This window comes from Trichoplusia ni, chromosome 10 (genome assembly GCF_003590095.1).
Source record: "Trichoplusia ni isolate ovarian cell line Hi5 chromosome 10, tn1, whole genome shotgun sequence".
Taxonomy (NCBI): domain Eukaryota; kingdom Metazoa; phylum Arthropoda; class Insecta; order Lepidoptera; family Noctuidae; genus Trichoplusia; species Trichoplusia ni.
In genome coordinates this window covers 8,577,351-8,597,200 of record NC_039487.1, presented here as the reverse complement: position 1 = coordinate 8,597,200, position 19,850 = coordinate 8,577,351, and the positions used below count along the sequence as shown (strand labels likewise).

At 35.3% G+C, this 19,850-nt stretch overlaps 1 protein-coding gene and 1 long non-coding RNA gene across 2 annotated transcripts in view; one reads left to right on the top strand and one right to left on the bottom strand.

Moving 5' to 3' along the window:
- The window catches only part of LOC113498243 (lysine-specific demethylase 3A-like), a 155,968-nt gene that overhangs the window by 74,413 nt on the left and 61,705 nt on the right, over positions 1–19,850 (top strand). The gene's annotated exons all lie outside the window — the stretch shown is intronic.
- Positions 12,716–18,461, bottom strand: LOC113498247. Its single transcript, XR_003400966.1, has 2 exons — positions 17,777–18,461; positions 12,716–12,864 (listed from the first exon to the last, which is right to left on the bottom strand). It is a non-coding gene; the product is annotated as an uncharacterized LOC113498247 (long non-coding RNA).

Here is a 19,850-nt window from a genome sequence, read left to right as displayed (position 1 = left end):
TGTGATGGTGCGGTTATAAATATAGGATGTACATTTTCCCCATACTTCTCCGCTAATGGATGATCCTGCTACGCCTTTGACTGCACCCAAGATGGATGGCATCCATTTGCAATAGAATGATTTACCTTCGTATATGGCTTTCTAAGTCCTTGCTACATTACTGGCTAGGGTCGCATCGGGTATCTTAATCTCTCTTGTGTTCGGTAAGAGTTCACGCCGACAAAGAACTGTTTTATAATGCGAAATTCTTGACTGTGTGAATTGTTTGTATTCAATTATCTTTTGTTTCCGTACGAAGTGTGTGAACTGGGCATCTTTGTTTTGTCTCGTCTCTTGTTTATTAAAAACACATCTTTAGTGATAATTAGTTAGTGTTACTGTGATTCTTTTGTATAATATGTTGAGATTGTAATCTTGGATTTCAATAAATATGCTTCTTAGTTTCTTGTTGACATTAAACCAGTTAGCTATTAATATGAATGTGTAGGTAATGCTTCGTGTAAATGCACAAATTAAACTGCGAGATGTGTAGAATTTCTACGGATAATACGGGTAGATATCTCTAGTATCCAACGCTAGCTATTTAAGCTCTGGTTTAGTGTATTTCTAGGTAAGAGCGGATCTCGCCATTGTAGAGTATTAAATACCCGCAAGCCGGCGGTATTAACATAATGAACACGGCCAATCCACGAAATAACCCTCGATTTATACGTCTGCTCCTGCTAAGCACCGCCTTAATAAGGACATTCTATGTATATGTGCTTAGTGAACCATTTCATTACAGCACCAATTGATCAAGAGATTCAATAGAGAATTGTTTTGTTTTGTTTCTGCAACTTTTTCAAGAATGCAAAGATAAATGATTTTATCCTTTGTCAGTTTAATTACCTATCCACTTAATCTAAACGAGAAAAAACCTGACTCGAGCTCAGGAATCTTTTGTTCCTTTTTAACTTTCTAAAACTTTCAGTGTTTTTTAAAATCCGTTTACTCTTTGTAGCATCTTAATGTTTAACTTCAATTCAGTACGAAACGGAAAGAGTTGAAAAGAAAATTAAATAGGAAGCGAAATTCCCCTTTGTCTGTCCGTTACGATGTTATCCTTTGAGTGAAATAATATGTCCGCGATAAAGGGAGATAAAACGTGCTTTCATTTTGTGCGATGGGTGCGAGTGACAGCGTGACGTCACGGCATGGTCGCCAAGGGGGGGCAGAGGGATGACACATGTGATGTGTACATGTGTCATATAAATCATAGGGAACTGCGTAGCAATAGAGCCTTACATACAAATACAGCTCTGGTAGCCACGGCCACGTGTAACTTTTTATACATCATCGATCTGTTATGCCCATGCTATCTGAGGGCACGGCAGTGCCCCTGCCAAGTCTCGAGCAAAACGGGCACGGCCGTACCATCTTTTCTCGAAGCGATTCGCGGCTGTTTCGCCCCCCCTGTATCTTCGACGTGGACAAAGCTAGGAGTTTAGCTTTTCGGGGAATAATAGTAGGCATTAGAACAAGCTTAAGTTCGAAATTACATGCCAATTGAATTAATGGTTTAGGAGTTACGGTCGATCAAAGTTACACCATTTTGTCACTCACTGACTCACTGACAGATCATCAAAAATCTAAGGTACTTCTAGCAGACTTAGAAACTTCAAATTTTGCACCAAGATAGGTCCTTAGCCACATATAAAGGAAAAATTATAAAAACATTAAAAAATAATATGCCATAGAAAACAATTTTATATTTGCGGTTTGGCAAGAACATTATGTATGGATTTTGACTGCATTGTTAACTTTGTTCGTTGTTTAAGTACCTATTCAATTGGATGAATACATACATAGAATAGAAAAGAATAATATAAATGTAATACACAGACTATCATTAATACAAATTAATACATAAAATTCATAATTCATTAAATTAATAAAGCTAAAACTCCATTGTATTGCGATAAATATTGTATGCGCGCTCGATAGATGGCGTTGTACGTGTCTGAATCGCGCTATGGTTTCGTTACAAAGCGCAGTCTAAGTAGTACTTCAGAATAATTCGATAATTTTCATTTGATAGCGCCACCTGTCTATGAAAAACCATTTCGAAACTAAAAAATATTGTAGTGATAATTGATATTCGGAGAACTTTACGTGTTATTTAGTTTAGTTTAGCTATAGTTTGTAAGTTAGTAGATATATATATGCATATATATATAAGTTTAAGCTTGTTTACATTAGAAGTAACGAAGTCTCAGAGAAGAAACAAAAGAAATAGAGATAGAGAATGGGTTCTAAGCAAAGCAGTAGCTGAAGTCCTAGAAATTATGACACCTAAAAAAAAAGAAAGAAATACACTTACAAAAAATAAATGAGATCCCACCAAAAACATTAAATGTAAAAAAATGCCAAGTCTCTCGATGCAGTCTTTCCATCGTAAAAAGTTTTGAGATCTCATAGAAGCCAAGTCCTATTCAAAATATTTTGTAGTTATAAATCAACATTTAGTAATTGTATCAATAGTTTTCTTTATATTATAATTATAGTGACTTGGCAATGAGCACAAATTAAAAGCTGCTTGATGCCTGGAATTATGTGCAAATGTTACTGACGAGACCAGTGATCAGATTATTTGTTATGTGTGAATCATGATGGTCACTACCGACTACATGCTCCAATACAATAATTAAGAATACCTTACGGGCCATCGCTTTATGAAAGTAAATGAATCGAGAGTACACTAAGACTGACTGCCGTTGCCGAAATTCGGTTGGGACGACACGGATAAACCAAAAGAAAATTAATTTTGTGATATTAATGTTTACGCATGCGGTGTGTGTAACTTTCAACTCCTACAAATATGCCGTTTTATTTGTTTCTTCTTGTGCTCATTGCCAAGTCACTATAATTATAATATAAAGAAAACTATTGATACAATTACTAAATGTTGATTTATAACTACAAAATATTTTGAATAGGACTTGGCTTCTATGAGATCTCAAAACTTTTTACGATGGAAAGACTGCATCGAGAGACTTGGCATTTTTTTACATTTAATGTTTTTGGTGGGATAGATAATACAGTTAGCTACACAGTTGTTATGATCATGTGTAGGGTGTGTTAATCACGATGCATGTTCAACGGATTAGTGAGCACAGTTTGTTGTTATTAACTACTTGAAGTAATCCCCTAGTATGTGTTACGTGGAACTAGTAATGGAACATGAACAATGTTATTACTAGATCTAGAATCCAATTATGTTTCACTGTAGATTCAAATGAATTCCTATTACGTAACAGCCATTTAAATTATTTCGTAAATAATTCACACAGCATTTTTGTGCAGTGAACCGAGGTATTTTACATGAAAAGGCATTGAAACTGCAGCGTTTTAGCGTGTATTCAAATTTCAAAATTTTGCTCGGCTTTTATGAACCATGATACTAAAATATGTTTGCGTTTTTAACTCAATTTTTTTTATTCTACTTGTTCTTCTAATAATTAATGTGCTCTTTTATTGTTTATTAATGTTGACTTTACATTTAGTGATGCATTTACGTAACATAAACAGCCATGAGAAAGTTATTGTGTAGTTAGCGAGTTGGCAAGTTCTGCCCAGGGGCCAGTGTATTTATATGTATGTATTCAAACGGCAGCTAACTTTATATTGGCTTGGAACTACGAAGTTGTGAACAAGCGTGGGCTCGGAACAAATATTGCTCGGATCGTTGGAACTTTGTTCGCATTGTTGTTCATCGTTCCAAGTTCGGTCACTTTCGTTCAACGTTCGCGACCTGCGCCATCGGCTAGCGTGGGACCAACTTTTGAATGTGGAACTAGCTAAGTTTCCAAGGTTGGTAACAACTTTTGTTGGTACTCGGTACCGTTCAGTAAACAATACCGTTTTACATAATTGATAATCCTCTACTACTAAATAAAACCTTGAACAAGTTTGCTGAAAACACGTTCCCTTCCATATATGGTTTCGAATGTTTACCGTTTACATATTTGTACAATGATGGTCAAAATATTAAAATATTCATGGTTATAAAATTCAGCCGAAAAAATAAAAATGTTGCAACTCTACATAAAACAGAATAAAAAATGTTTATAAGCTTGTCCGAAATGCTATCCCGAAACTAAAACGCTCGAATACAATCCTTTGTTTCAAATTCGTTGTTTTGTTAATCTGTCGAAATGTTAGCTGCAGATTCGACGAAAACTTAATTAACAAACATTAAATTATACTGTACAATAGATAGAACAATGTTTTGTGCAATGAACATAAATTGGAATGTACAATGTTTTATTGGAACATAATTGATTATCCAAATCAGCAATTGGTATGTAGGCATTGCTATAGGGGAGCGTCTGGCAGCTATCAACTGAGTACCTCTTCAAATACATATGCGGTGTTGTGTATTCACAAAGCGACGTGGAAGCGACAGTCCTTTGTGTCAGTTAACGGAATTCGGATATTGGATAAGCTTCCGCGGTGCCGGCGCCTGTTTGTTCACCTAACAATTTGATTTTAATTGGTTTCGCCGTGCCGCAGCCGTGTCGTCCTCATGACGTTCCCATTTTAAATCTATACTCAATTATCGTATTGAACGCATAGTTTTGATGTTTATGTTGTTAATTGACGTTCGGCCAGCCGCTTATTAATCAGGTTTTAAATTACAACGGAAATGTTTTACTGTTATTTAATATCAACATGTCTATAAAAATTGAGCTGGTAACAGGAGTAAATTCTTGTTTTGAGATAGCGATCGATAAATGTTCTCTAGTAAAACTGATTGTAGCTTGTCTTAGATATTTGTCAGCGATAACTCAATGTACAGATTAATAATGCACATTAACCTCTAATGTCATGTCACGTCTGTTAGCCGCGACTCCTTCGTTACATAATGATGTTTGACAAGCATGTCACGTCACACTAATTTGCACATTTCTATCCGTCTATACAAGCTCTTCTTTTGTAAATTAACATATTTATGCTAATTTTATAGAAAGCCATGAATAGAATTAAAATTTAGGAGTTAAAAATATTTAAAATTATCTGATTCATCATGACAGAATATTTTGATATTAAATGTGAATTTATGTTGTCTACGTTTCTAATTCAAAGTTCGTAAATTTAAAATTGCAACGAACGTGATAGCTCCATTGAAGCAAAATTTTATCTCATTGACAGATTTATTCTATCTTGATATTCGGTAACGAAGCAATCTGCATTCCGACGGCGGAGCATCGCAAATTTTGCGTGTACGCCCGCTGCCTCGTGCAGTTTGCATAACTTTACATATTTACCTTTAAATGCGCCCGAGTACGCCGGGACTGCGGTTTATCTACGCTATACTTTCATACACGAATCTAAGCTCTAAACGTAACTCACAAAGAAACCATTTACACTAAACATAAAAAAAAACAAAACAATCTTCTTTCCTTTCTCAGTATGCAGTCTCGAGATTAAGATATGCGATTCGCGACCCAAAAACTTGTTTTAACCGTAAGTTATGATTATGCAATCCACTGTACGAGTACGCAGACGTTATCACACTTAAGTGCAAAATGATGTAGTCAATAATAAAACATCCTCAAGGCAGCCCCTTTACATGTGAATATTATACGAGTTTAGGAAACCGGGCGTACGTTAATACACATTATGCCCCTTTATCATACTTTGCTTCCCCCACTGCCCTTGTAAAGTTGGAATAAAAATAACAATATTAAATTTGCATGCCGTCGAAACTGGCTGAGGCACGCGACGAACCCTCTGGCGGGTGGAAAAGAGGGGTTGGTGCGGGCGGGGGTGGACGAATAGGGGCGAACATGGAAATTGTGACACGTCTAGCGCACGTTTTGTGGGGTGGCGTTAGAATTCGTGCAGGAATGCACTGTCACCCCAATCTTTGCTCCGTAATAACCCTCACCTGGTAATGACATGGAGTTTGAGACAATCGGTGCGAAATTATGTCATTTGCAGCACGGGACGGGGGTGCAATTTAGCTAATGGCAAAGAAAGTTATAGCTTCTTTTTTTGCAGCTTACTTAGCATTATTCAGATAACGGTTTCAAATGGTAAACAGGTCATGACAAGTTTTTTCACCAACCAAACAAAATTTGCTTAATCAATTGACAGAAAACCTAAGAAACTAAGAAGCAAATACAAACGCGACTGCCTTAATTAACGTCGGAGTAATGAGTCACATCTATGTTCATCGTGTATTCTATGTTTTGTTTTGATATAAAACAGGCACCATGATGAAGTGCACAAACGCATGACAGCCGTATCCGGCCCACAATTGCGCGAAGGTCAGTGACACGACGCCACGCGAGCGTGCACGTGAATCAACATCTACTTAATTAGAAGAAAAGCGTCTGAGGATTAACAGCTTTACGTATATTATTTCTTGATGCTAAGCAAGTTTGACGAAAAAGGTAAAATAAGAATTGACAAAAAATATATTCAAATTATGAATAAGATAAGTTTCAAAGAAAACTCTTATTTTGAAAAGGTTTTGTTCTCATTTAACCGCAGTCATTTTAGGCTGTCTGAGGTAAATAAATACTTAATACTTTATTTACCCTCAACGGCCTGAATACACATCAAAATATCTTGTTTAATATTTATTCTAGTACTGCCTCCCCTTGGCGCCTTACCAAAACAAATGAGTGTAGTTTATTGATGTTTTTACTGTATAATATCGCGTGTGTCAATTGCTCAAATTTAATTTGGTTACGTGATAATAGATGTCGCCACTTGTATCGCCACACCGTTTCAAGTGATACTTGAACAATAAACAGAAGTGTTTCTGCAAAAAATATTACACAATAACTACAAAAGAACTTTTTATATTGTGATGTAACCGCATACGTTGAAAGAACTTGTATTTAATGAGTTTTTTCAATGCAAAAAGTAGGGTTTGATCGCAACGATAGTGTAAAAAATAATGGTTAGTATATTTTCCGATCCCTCCACAGACAGCCGAATGCCCTTTTTATGTCGGGTCGACCGTTATGGAAGATTTATGAGGGCACGCTCGAGCCGGCTTTCGGAGCTCATTTAATTTTTATTGCATCGAGGTCGTGTTTAAACGTGATAGTGACGGCACGCCATTAATGTAATACGCCAATTGACAAACAATCATAATGAATATTTAATATCGTTTAATATTACATCACGCGATGATCTTCACTCGCCGCGATCACTAATTAATATGTATTTATGTTGAACGAGCTAATTATAATTCTTGTATGGCTACATTATTAGAAACAGTCTTATAATATCCGTGTTTATATGCAGATTAGCGCGATTACAAGAACAATAGTCGGTGGAAATCGACACGCTGAGGAGCTCGGCACCTGCGTAAGCATAATAAATCGTTGCGGCTGCGTCACGTTGGCGTTACGTAAAGAACAATGGCCGGCTGGGAACGCGGCCGTGAACGCGACGCGAATCCTCTACACAGAATCTATTCCATTTATTTATTCAGAGTGACGTCTGAGCGTTAACAATATCGGCGTGGAATCGCAAATGGCCGGCACTCCGGCAGTACCGTTTCCGTCCTCTGTGCCGTGTGCGGGACAAACAACCATTTGCATATTTTCGTCTGCCCGTGTTCGGACTGCGAAATGTCCTTATTGTATTATTTCAAATGTTAATAATATTACTTCTGATTCATCATGATATATACATACAATGAATTCCAAATGTATAAAAGTTAATAAAGCTTTATTTCCAATGCTAAAAATGTTTCAATATTAAGTTTAATGTTCAAAGCGTGGACTGGAAGAGACAGTCCTTTATTCTGTTCAGTTGGCGCGCGTTACGTTATTATGTGTACTTTCACCCCGATTCACCGTTACTTGAACTACTGAATATCTTCTATCTCTCTCGCACTTCGTGAACGCAATCTCGATCACCTCATCTGTATCTTAAAAATAACGGACTAAGAAATCATTAATTCATGGCTTAACATTTTTTGTCGCATTTAAATAGCTGAACCATTGTAAAACCAAATCATTCTATCGGAAAAGTACATAATTTTTATTCAGACAACGGATTAATACGTAATCGGATTTCAGGTCAGACCACGAAGCTATTGTGTTACCATCACTATATTTAAATATGGATATTTAGGTGGTTAACTTACTTTCTGGGTTTGTATTTTCGTATCTAAATAGCCTCGGTCGAGAGAGACCAGACTGGTAATAGCCACTGTTATGTATCTGCCTTTATTTTGTCCTCTTTAGAAATTTATTGAACGGACAGAAACAGCGCGATTTATATGTTTATTCAGGCCGGGTATCTGGCCTCGTTTGAACATGCTTTGAATGGAAACAAAGGTATCTTAAATGTCTATTCACAATACCAACGTGAATATAATTATTCTTATTCATTTTGCAATTGAAATATAAACAGCATTCAATTTAACAGTTGAATTTATAAAACACAAATGTCAATTGTTCATCTAGTATCGAACGTTGAATAACTATCTGTGGAGTTAAAACTTAATTGCCTTCAAAATTCGCTTTTACTATTCTATCGATCATTTAGCCTTAATCGGAGCGTTGTGAAAGAGACCCTAATAAGGTCGTAAATGTTATGTAGAGTCAAGGCGATCAGCCTCATTCCGCGCGAGTTTTAACAAGTGAAATCAGAACACGATCGTATTGAACACCGAAATGCGTTGTGTCTACACAATTCAAATCACACGTCAAGACCACGGAGGTCGTGTATTTCACACGTCGACGCAAATGCATTCCTTACACAATTATCACGCTGCCGGTGGCTACTCTCGCTCCGTTATGACTTTTATTTGCCCTCCGATGAACGCATATCCAGTATGAACTGGTTTTGAAACCAGCTCCATAAATACGAGTAGGGCGAGGCATGCAGGTTCTATCTGGATAATCTCTCACATACATTCGTCTCCCTCTAATCGCCGTAAACGGGAAGATTCATGGTGCCCTTAAAGGGAATTTTGCTGTCGAATCGTAATCGTTTCCTAGAAGAATTTATCACCAGCCTTTTCGTAGAACCTGTTCCGACGCGGTCGCTTTTACATTAAAGGTTTGTGAGGTTGTATTTTTATTTTAAATGTCTATCGAGTCGAATGGACCGTTAATTGGATTGAAATACAGTCTTACATAATTAGACTAAAAAAAGGTTAAGGTTGAAAATAAAAGTCTGTAAGTTAGTTTAAACAGCATTACTCTACATTTTACATTTTAAAACGACGTGTTTGTGGAGCAGGTTTTATTCTTAAGTAAATGTTTTTTATACATTCTCTACAGCCATTTATGCTAATCGTATTTACTACCTAATGATTCTAATGAGAAGAAGAAGCAAAAACAATTTATATCGCAATAAGCAGAGGTCCACAAATCACTTCTGACGAAGAACGTTTCAAAGCTTATAAAAACAACGGTAGATATAAAGGCAATATAAATAAATCAAATAGCAAATTATCGTTACCACACTCGGATGTTATTTATATTAAGATTAAATTAAGAATACAATAATAATAGTTCGCAAGATGGCGGCTGTGGGAATTACGTCAGCTGACGGCGCGCGGCGTGGCGGCGTGGCGCGGGCGCATTAAATTGATCGTTGTGTTGTGTTGATTGACGCTCACGGCCTTTTTTGCAGCAGTTTATAAATACAGATCTGTGTCGCAGGCAACTATGTGAAGGACATTAATAGGAAAAACTAACAAATCGTGTACAATAGAAGTTAATCATCAGCATTGTCAGCAAAGCGTGATTAATTATATTTGTTGAATTGGTACTGTAGTAAAGAGTTGTTGCTAAGTGATAATCGATGGATATTTCTGTTATTATTTGAATACAGCGCGTATTTGAAATAACTCAAGAGCTGAAGGTAAATGAATACAGCTCTAAGCACATTTACACAAAATAACGGTTCGTTTCGTAGAGTCATAAGTTAGGAATTCTTTATTGGACACAATGAAATAATGTTTCTTCAGATACTTCGTTAAAATTACTGTTATGTTAAAAGGGGACAATAGCCTGAAGTGGAGTTGGTTGATAGACACTCATCAATAACAATTTAACAGTGTATTTTGACTACAACTTGTGAGCCCGTCAGTACGACTCTACCTGACACGTTTTGGCTACCAACATTACTATAAAAACGATTTACACCCTTTTTTATACTCCTACCGAATAAATTTATCTGTTAATGTTTTAGTAGCGGACCTTTCTGAAATACATCTCATTTTATATCCAAAATTACTACGTATCCTTTTTAAAAATAAGTTTTGAAAGTCAACAGTTTGACCTTGATTCGAACTTTTATTTATTTTTAAGCATACCCTTTTATTGAACATGATTATAGCGTATTCTTTATATTATACTAATCGATTTATCAAAACAATCTTTGGGTATTATAAAAACCCACGTGAATCACGTGATGGAGAGTTCCTTTCCGTTTGGCGCTGAGCAACTCGTTTCAACATCAAACTGGTATAGTTTAATAGCACCAATTATAATAATACCACAGCAATTATTAATGTCTGACATGCAGTTTTTATGTTCATACAGAGACTACGTTCATTTACTATTAATATTATGATGTTTATGCGAGGAAACAGGCTATATTACCACGCCTTAAATTAATTATCATAACAGAATCGTCATGACAGTATTTATAGACATGTGTTGGTATTCATACCTTATATCATTAAGTAATTATATTTATTCTCAATAATTCCATCGCCTGTTTCACAACATATTTGTATAATTTGAACATTAACAGTCTGAATAACCATTTTAGGATAGAAAACGTCAGCTTGTTACTCATTCCATTTATGTACAAAAACGAGTCTAATATTTTGTTTCAAAACTAAACCAACACATTTCAATCTATATTTTAAATTTTTGCATGCATAAATAATCATCTAACTCATCAAAGCCAATTTGTAATTCTAATTTATGCAATGGAATATTTTTTGATTCACACGTGAAATGAATAAATAGAGGTCGGGGCTCGCGGGACAGTCGGGTACGATGGGGAAAATTAGGTCACATGGAAGATGATTACATGAAAATATCCGAAGGGTGCACGATGCGCAAAATGGCGGACACGACACGCGCAGCAATGGCTGCCGGCCTTGGGCCTCGCAATCAACTTATTATTCAATCTCATGTCGCGAATTGGTCCGAGGTCTGTCGGCCGTTGACCCAGCCGCGGTTCCACTCCACTCGTTGTTAATGTTCTGCCCGTAGGCAGATAGATTATTACATAACGTAGTATCTCATTAATTTTTCTTCTACTATGTGTTAGATTTTTTGTCTATTTTTATTGAGTTGTTTGGTGTTTTTATTACTCGATCATAATTATTTAAATTATTGGGTAGAACTTGCTGTAGATTAAAAGTGTAACGACAGTATCTTTCTGAAAATAAAAGTAATTTTATCATTAAAATAACTATTCTTATCGAAAGGGACCATTGTTATTAGTATTGGCATTCCAGAGGTCGTCGTTCGGCGCAGTTGACGTAAATCCGACACGGTCCGTTATGTCCTCTCGGAGAACAATAGATTGTTCGCGCTACTCGCCTAATGAGAAATGTTTGTTTTTCAGCTTCATACAATGGCTACTGCTCATTGTTGCTTTTATTACTATCTCCTTCAGCATTCAAACTTAAAAAATAATTGAAATATCTATACCTATTCATTGTTATTTATCCGACCTTTTTATAATAACCTATTCCACTTAAATTTAAATTGTTACGACGATTACTTTACATTTAATAGCCTTGTTTGTACTCCAAAAGTAATTTAATCAGTACCCATTTTAATTCCATGTTACTCAACAACATTATGGTACAATCGGGTTATAAATTAGAGGCAACGTCGCCGTTTCGGAATAGTCCGACCTTGATTGAAGGCTCATTAGCCGTGTCGAGTCGAGACGCGCGAGACTACGCATCGAACCGGTCTCGGTCGTGAGCCCGCATGATTTATGCCCCTGCCTTTATAGACTGTTGTTTTTTTTTCACTAGACCGGTTTGGCCGTCTCTCCCCGCTCGGTTTTTGTTGCGCTACCTGGATGCCGCGGAAAAAATATAGTGTCAGCTTTTTACCATCGTAATAATAATAGTAAACATTCCTTTTGTAGCACATGCGGACGTGGCCAGTACTAGGAACGTGATGTGATGGCGTTGTGGCTTCATTATATTAATGGACTCGACCGGATGAATACAAAGACGGGGCCTTTAAACTTTATCGCGTGTAGAATACGTGTTCCCCGGTACACGCCGCATGAAATTGAATTTATGATTCATGTGATTGTAATCTTGAAACTACTTATTTAAGTAAGAATAAGATATGTAAATTAAAATGTGTAATATATTCCAAGGAATTATTTATTGTCTTCATAGATAACGTGTTTTTTAGAACTTTATCAGTCATTAGTGTGTAATTGCTTTAAAAATAAACAGTTTTCTAATCCGATAATGATATCTGCTAAGATTGGACATTAATTAACATCATGGTGACGGTATAATACTTGGTTATAATAAGTTTGCAAAGGCATCAGCTGATCTTTTCATGTAATTAATTTGTTTATAATAATTAAAATAATTATATATTGTCATCGAGAATAAAGTTTGCAAGGCTATTTTCCTCTTAATTACTCATCGAGTACGAAGTACTAGTCATAACTACTACGTAAATATGATAAGTCAAGATGTTCCGACGACCTTTATTTGACATTGGCGGGCTCGCCCGTCCTCGCTCTACAGTTTTTGTTGCACATTTTTTTCTCGTAATTTATTTATCAGCCGCCATTTTATTTACCACCTGCCGCGGTCGTTACCCGCACAGAAAAACTCCCCTTCTGTAACAAAAGATATTCCCAAAGTTATTCTTACTTATAATTACAGTTCACAAAGCATTTCGGGCGGAGAGCAGTTTTTTGTCGGCCGGCAAAAAATCTCCCTTTAATTCTTTGGAAAGAGGCATTCTCCTGCTTAAATATGGGTCTATGTGGACCTGTTTTTTTTTGTACGTGAAAAAATGTAAACAATTCGAGCGCTGCGGAATGGGGATTTACTGTGAGATCCATATGTTATTCCTCGTTTCGCTAAAATGTTCGACAACAATGGATGGAAAATGGTGATTGTATGACAGATTTACAACAGTATTGTGAATGTGAGTGACATAGTTACGGCAGGTCACAATGTCGTGGGACACGCCAGCATAACTGTTCGCTTTTCACTTCGGAGTTGTCGCTAAATACTAATCTACTGCTTATTTACACAGCTTGCGACATGTTTACGTGTCATGAATTTATTTAACACATTATCGTTACACAGTCCGTATGTAGGTAATTTGTTGATAGCAAGTTAGTAAGATAGCGAATTTGTTATTTAAAGGTTTTCTAGAACAAAAGCAATAAAACTAATCACTCCAGATAACTTTGTTGTTATTTCTTGTTCATATGCGTGAATTATATGATTGTTTCGTCTTAGTAAGTACAGAGCTGTATAAGGTCATCTTTGTGATAGCGAAGCGACGTACAAAAATGAACCTTTTTAGCAAGAATCAGGGTAGAAAATTAGATTATAAAAATAATTTAAGAAGTAATCACAAAGTCCCAATGTTATTACAATCGTAAGCCAGTCATAATTAAAATTTCAGCGTCCTTCAATTGGACTGACTCAAGTTTATAATGGACTTTATATTATTAATGTCACAAAAGAAAAGGTAAATAATGTTTATCATGAATTGAAAATTAATTCGAGTTTCAATAACATTTTGTTCGAGAAAAGTCGGACAATTTGCGGTTGACGATAGAGGTTGTAAAGTAATCGAATTTTGAACACTTGTATCGGATAAGCATTAGTAATATCTCTACCTGACTAGCTATGTTCTTAAAGCACCAAGCAAGTAATTAGAATTTAAAAATAAATTTTTAAGCATGCAAAAACAAAGAATACTGACGAAATTTTGTGTTTCCACCGTTTTTATTAATTCTTGCCTGGTATGGGTCACTTTGATATAACCTTAAGAACAACTGAACTAATATTAAATTTAGAATGTAGGTATCATAAGAGTCAGCTGTGTATATTCATGTTTTGGAAGTTTTCTTATATTATATTATCATCAATATTGAATATTCAAATGTACATTTTTATTGTTTTTCACAGCTGTTTATATTTGAAGTAGCTAATGTAATCATTGACTTGTCTGCGTTGTTACAAGACTAAAACATTCATTGTAATTTATTTCACAACTTTCAAAGTTATGAGAATATTTAATATCACCTACAGTTGATTGTTGAGTAGGCTTCGTAAGAAGTTTATTAACACATTAATGAATGCCTCAAAGTTGACTGAATGAATATCAAAAGTCATTCAGATACAGGTTTTTAAATACCACGCTGTTATAAACACGAAAGTATAAGGTTATTGAAAAATCCGATAGCAAATTAAGAAATAACAAACTTCCTCAATCAAGTGAAGCATTACAGACAGTTGTCAAAGAAGTTGTAAGCGGATATAAATCTCAGTTTAGCTCGATATTGCCCGCAACCGCTCCTGCCAACTTAACGAAACTTCTCAAAAGAAATGCCGAACTTTTAATGCTCTTTCCTCAGATTCTAATAATGGGGGAAAACTTCGTCTTTTGCGGTTCTTTATTATACTTTACGGGGAATATTTCTATGAATGATTGTATAAGAAGTTATATAACATCTGTCATTAATTATTGAATTAAATTACAATAACATTACGTTATAAAAATATTTATGTATTTGCGTGGCTCTGTTTTCATTAAAGCGCCTCAGCTTATGTCAGATACGATGTTTGTTTATACAATAACGATTCTAATTAATATGTTAAACACATGTATTGTGTTATGTTTACATTATGTAAATATTTCTTGTTTTTATAAAAGATTATTAACGTCAGGTATGAGATGTGACCTCTACTTGACGCTTTGTTGTTTATTCATTTTAAACCTGTTTGAAATCTGACAAAAACTTTAGTGTTGTTTTTTTTTACTATAACTAGCCGCTATCGTCCTACTGATGGTAAAAATACATACCTTCCAGAAGGAATCGAGCGCATCCTGCCATCTTTTTTTATTATTTACCACTCAGTGTAGTTGAGTTATACTTAACGTTTAAAAATATTTAGCATTATTCATTCGAAACTCAATACTACACAAAGTCATTAAGCAAAGGACTTTCTCGTTGCTTTAAGACGTCATTGTTTATTTAGAAACCTGATCTGTAGTGTTTGGTCCCATTACTGCGGCATGCCGGGGTCGTGCCCTCACTTGTGTCAGATCAGATGGCCGACTTCTAGTAAACGAGCTCGCTGTAAGATAACTCTTATTATGTTTTGACTTACCACGTGACCTTTGCATTATCACGAATTTTGACATTCGATACTCTACAGCTGTGTCGAGTTGTGGACCCCATACCGTTTGGTTTATTATAATTGTTTTTGGAATGTTGTAGATTGTTTGTTTCGTGCTAATTATAGCTTGTCATGTTTTCCTTAATGGATGTTTGGTTAGTCAGGTGCCTAGCTTGTTAAATTATAATATGTTTTAAGAAGATTTTTATAAGTACTTGTGTATGAAGTTCTTTAAAAAAACCTTTTTTTGACATTTTCCGCTTAAAGGTCTCTTATAATATTGTGTAAATAATCATGAGACGAAAAAAAACAATGAAACTATTTTACCCAAAAAAGTTGTCAAAAATGAACAGCTGACCACAACACAACAACGTCCTTTAAAGCTTAATGGAGGTGAACTATTGTTTGGCGCAGATGCACAAGTTATTCATTCCATTATGTTCCACACCTGCCTGAACAATATTTCATTTAACCTTGAACGATATATTGCTAAATAAAAAAGCAATGAAAGGCGACTGGATTTAATCAAATACATTCCAATTCTTTATAGTCCCTTCATAAAACCAGGTTTGGGCGTTTACAGAGGGTATTTAAAAACAATGTATTCTCTCTTCTATTAGCAATCTTTTATGTCCTTTTGCCACTAGAAGACCAGGTATTTTATTGAATATTTGAAGGATAAAAAGCGCTCACGTATGTGATCTCATTTTCCATAGTAAATGCCTTTGATTAAATTCTATAGAGCTACATCGGTACGTTAGACCTTACGTTAGACAGCCCATAGATATATCCCCTCGTGTTGTAAAGTATGGGGCTGATTTGAAAAGGATCGGCAGTAGTTGCTCTCAGTACATTATTCTCTATTCATCATTTACAAACTTTGATACGCACTCAACCGTTCATTGCTGAAAAACTCTTATTAATATCGTGAAAATATTTATCGATATCAGATAAAACAACTCGTATTTAGAATGATACAATAATTAATCCACGAATTTTAATGATAAATATTTATCACGTACGATAGCCACAAATAAATGTTAATTCCAAAATAGGTATAATTAAGAGCTGTTGTTTTACCGTCGAGTCACTCTCAACAAGGTTGTTTTTGTACAAATTATCAACGGAAAACCTTATCTAAAATTATCTTTGAATCGTTCATAAGTAAACATTCGCGCGTTTTGCTATCTACCACTAGAATTCGCTAGATTGTTATTCTTATCAGTTTTATAAGTGTACGATAAAGGACGCTTATCGCCTTTATCGCACGTACGATAATAAGTAAGTATCCCTTTGTCGCAACACTACGATAGTGAGCGACGATTTTTTATTGCCACTTCCTATGACAACACATAATTATAGTTTATCATTTTATATCCGTCAGCCTTATGATGACACAGCTATCGTATTTCCCGCGGAGTATTACAGAATATCTTTGTTATTGTTACATTTTAAAAATAGTGTAACATTTCGCTAACTGTCAGCTTACGTTTTTATGTTTACACATTAAAGTATTGCAATAAACATTTTACTTGCGATAAGCGGCTGACATTTTGTTTTTAAAATATGATAGTCGTAAAGATACCGAGCGGCAGCTAAATGGGCCTCGGCGACAAATAAATCCATCCTCATCAAGGCGCATGACGAGAGTTACATTTAAGTGGTTATAGCAGCCACTGTCAGCGGACACGCAATTGAATATGATAGATGGCCCACTGTACCGTTACTAAGAGAATGCCTTCTATGTAGAAAGCATGGTGTTCCGCACTCACTTTCTATGATGCAATCATGCACACATGCACACGACGCGTCGGAAATACAAACGTTTTTGTTATTAACTCAAGCATCAACAACGTTATTTCCGTTGACTTTGAGCGTTGTTGCTAAGCCTGACGCTTACGTATAGTTGATAACCGTAATCATTAATCCGTCACTGTAAATCACGATTGTAAGGAAACAACGGTATAAATCTGGTACACTAAGTCGTTATAAAAGCATAAACCAATTAAACTGGTGAAACTTCTCGTGCCTAACCTAAACATTACAGTTTTATAACGATACCATGACTATAAAGTCAATTATAAAGTAATCCGGTTTGAATGGACGCGAGTCAGCGAGTCAGACACTCCACAAGCCACACTATCGAGAATTAACATACAAGGAACTGCAGTTTAACAGGCAATTAATTAGCGCAATGGACCGTTGGGTGGAGTGACCCGGAGGAGTGCCGGTCTCATTAACCGCCGACGTCAGACACGATTTATAGACCTATTAAAATTCAAATTAGCGAAAGTTAATTCATTGATATATTGTGTCACTGCTCCTTGCCATTTTGGCATACAAAAATAGAACGAAAAGTGTGATTTATGAATTTTATGCAGCTACCTTTATCCAGTTTTGATCGGTCGGTTTAATCCCCAGAATAAATGTTTCAAATAAGCTTACTTGCTTATTTATAAGAACTAACTCTAGACTCTGATTTAATTCTTATCTCTTCATTCCCTAGTAGGTAAACACCACTTAAAATAACAGACAAAACGGGCCGTTTATTTTTTGTCTGAAGGTCAGTCAGTCCCTTTATATTGTTACCCCAGGTAACACGGGTACGTTTGACCTTTAGAACAACAGGCAGATCCAACAAAAACCAGAAAGATTATCATCTGATCTCGCTACTTAAACTTACTCATGTTTTGACCGTTGACAGCTGTTAAAAAAGGTTGTATTAAAAGTAAATGACGAGTTAATTTTCTGGAATTTCGAAAGAGGTCTTAATGTAGTAAGAACTCGTGTAAGTGCGACTTAACATTAATCGAACGCTCATATTAGCTCAGCAACATTACTTTTAATACGATACGATAATTAAATTAATTGAAAACCGGGAACTTGGTGTTATCGAGCGAGGTTATCGAAACGGGAATGTTGTTTGATACAATTTATGTTACATGTACCTACATATATTAAATTCTGCTAACAACTATTGTAATTCACAGCCGTAATACTATACTTACTATTTTGATGAAGCCTGCGTTTTTATTGTTTTGCTTTTATTAATACGTAATAAAAATATGATCTTCATGTCTGTAGGTGCTAGATTTTTAAAATATCACGCAATTATTTATTTCTCACCTTTAAAAAAATATTTATTTGTACACGAGTAGATAAGATTATTAAAATTATCCAAAAAACGTCAGAAACTGTTTTAATCTGCTCTTGAAAAATGGAGTTAAAAAAAATACCAAATGTAAAACTATTTTGTGTATAACTACGTAGCATTAATATTTGACATAAGTAAGTTATTATCTTGATAAAATCAGTAGATATTTTAATCAGACGTCTGATAAAAATAATAATTATTTACGATTCCATTTCTTTCTTTATCTAAAATATGACAGAGATGAAAAGTGTTGTTGAGATCAAAGTAAATATAAACACTATCTATTGTTCTCTTATCATAAGTCAACAAGGCCGTGAGTTTGTTCAGATTAAAACCTTGACACTAATCATGTTTTCTTATTTAATAGATAATGTAATGTATATTTACGATTTGTTTTTGTTACAGGTAATTACACATTTTTCTTTGCCACGAGTGAGTATGTCAGTTTAACTCGTACAATCGAGTTAATAATCGATTGTTATTGATTAAAAAGTTAAATTAAATACCCTCAAAGATACCTTTTTAGTGAATATTAATTGAATTCCTGTGTCCTTACGTAGTTAAGCTTTAACTTCATGTTCAAGGGCAATTTAAAGTCATTTAAGAAAACCTCAGTAATGTTTTACAATTATATTGACATAAAACGGACCAACAATTAAATTACGCGCGTAAAAACTTGTTCGATATTTAAAAATTATATTCCTTCTGTCACCTTATTTTTTTTTTGCACGCTGACTCACGTTCTTAAATCCTAGTGTTAAATGTTTGGTGCCGAGGTCGTCACACCATGGAAGCCGCGTGGAGAATTAATTTCCCATGAGCCTCGTTCATTGTACGTGAAGCGATGTTTACCAGCGTGATTACTGTTTGCTTTGCCATCCAGCTAAACGGTCGTGACTTTCCGAATTGTTAGTAATACTCCGCTAATTTATTTGAATTTACAACGACTTCGAGATACAGATTACATTTCTTATATACGATCAACCTCTTTCGAGTTCTGTCAGAGGTTTTTAAAGATTCCAGATTCAAATAACGAAGATTTACGAGCGCAGACTGATTTTATTATCATTCTAGATTTCAAGGAAATATTCTGGTAAAACACTATGTATGTTTTTCTCAGAACTTATCCGTTTGTTATATTTTTTTCTCGATAAAACGAAGCCAACAATCTGTCATAGTTGGTACAATGCAGAATTGGCGAGAGACACGCTCGCTAACTATATTAACTAAAATAAACATCACTTTGACGTCAATGACGCTGACGCAGTGACCGCGGCTATCCTAAGGATGACCTAAGTTATACCT